We start from the raw sequence: 1,918 nt of genomic DNA, 5'->3' as shown, positions 1-1,918 counted from the left end.
ACTCGAGGATTCGTAGGGATAGAATAAGCCCAAATCCGTAATACCCTTAAGGTAACGGAAGATGTCTTTCACGCCAGTCCAATGTCTACGTGTTGGTGCATTGCTGTATCTTGCCAAAAGATTAACAGCGAAGGAGATGTCGGGTCTAGTGCATTGAGCTAAGTACAATAAAGCGCCTATCGCACTTAGATAAGGAACTTCAGGCTTCAAAATCTCTTTATCATCCTTCTTCGGACGGAAGGGATCTCGCTTTGCATCTAGCGTACGAACGACCATAGGAGTACTCGAAGACTTCGCTTTATCCTCATTAAAACAGCGCAACACCTTCTGGGTGTAGTTCGATTGATGTACTAAGATTCCATCCAAACAATGCTCTATCTGGAGACCGAGACAGTATCGAGTCTTTCCTAGATCTTTCATCTCAAATTCTGACTTCAGGTGCGAAGCAGTTCTAGCGAGCTCTTCAAGAGTTCCGATCAGATTCATGTCATCGACATATACTGCAACAATCGCAAATCCGGAATGTGACTTCTTAATGAACACACAAAGGCATAGTTCGTTGTTCACATATCCCTGACTAGTCAAATACTCACTCAGACAGTTATACCACATTCTTTCGGATTGTTTCAAACCGTATAGTGAACGCCTCAGCCGAATTGAGAGCGTGTTCCGGGGTTTGGAAATATTTGAACCAGTCAATGTAAGTCCTTCGGGAACTTTCATATAAATTTCCGTATCAAGATCCCCATAGATATACGCGGCTACTACGTCCATCAGCTGCATATCCAATTTTTCGGAAACTACCAAACTGATAAGGTATCGAAAAGTAATCACATCCATAACGGGTGAGTAAGTTTCGTCATAGTCAATCCCGGGGCGTTGTGAGAAACCTTGTGCTACAAGACGAGCTTTGTAACGCACAATTTTGTTCTTTTCATTACGCTTCCGAACGAAAACCCACTTGTAGCCAACGGGCTTCACATGTGGAGGAGTAGGAACTACAGGTCCAAACACCTTACGTTTCGCAAGTGAATCAAGTTCGACTTGGATTGCTTGTTTCCAGTTTGACCAATCAGCTCTACGTCGACATTCATCAACGGAACGCGGTTCAATGTCATCGCTCAACATGATCTCAGTAGCTACTACAAATGCTAATGCATCGTCGACAATCATCTCATTTCTACGCCACACATCATCTAAGCTAGCATAATAGACCGAAATCTCACGATTCTCGGGAGGAGGATTCGTCTCTTCAAGGACGCTTCCATAATCTAGAATTTCCTCATGAGTTGGGTAAAATGAGTAAGCGATAGTCGGATTCACGGTAGGCTCTTCAGGACCTTGTGCCGTGGTTTTCCTCTTCCGAGGGTGTGAATCCTTTGAACCAAGGGGTCTACCACGCTTTTGTGTAGGGGCAGATGATTGGCTAGCTGCTAATGTACGTAGATCACCAGAATTGGCGTCCCGGGCTTCCAGGAGGGTAGTCCGTCGTACATTTAGTACATCTATCTTTGCAGGCGTATTCGCAGCTGGAATATGTGATCTTGTCACGCGCGCTAGATCGGTGAAAGCATCTGGCATGCTCTGAGCTATGCTCTGAAGATCTAATATGCGCTGCACTTCAGCTTCAAATTGAGAGGTGCAGGGATCTAAATGAGACAAAGTGAGAGTCATCCACGATAATTCGCGTCGTTCATTCGGAACGTTGACGTTCTTATCTCCCCCTAACGACGGGAAGACTGTCTCATAGAAGTGACAATCCGCAAAACAAGCGGTAAACAGATCGCCTGTCAAAGGTTCTAAGTAACGAATAATCGAAGGAGAATCATATCTGACATAGATTCCCATCCTTCGCTGAGGCCCCATTTTTGTACGTAAGGGCGGCGAAATCGGCACATAGTCCGCACAACCAAAAACG

This window comes from Malus sylvestris, chromosome 2 (assembly GCF_916048215.2).
Source record: "Malus sylvestris chromosome 2, drMalSylv7.2, whole genome shotgun sequence".
Taxonomy (NCBI): domain Eukaryota; kingdom Viridiplantae; phylum Streptophyta; class Magnoliopsida; order Rosales; family Rosaceae; genus Malus; species Malus sylvestris.
This window is presented reverse-complemented; position numbering follows the sequence as displayed.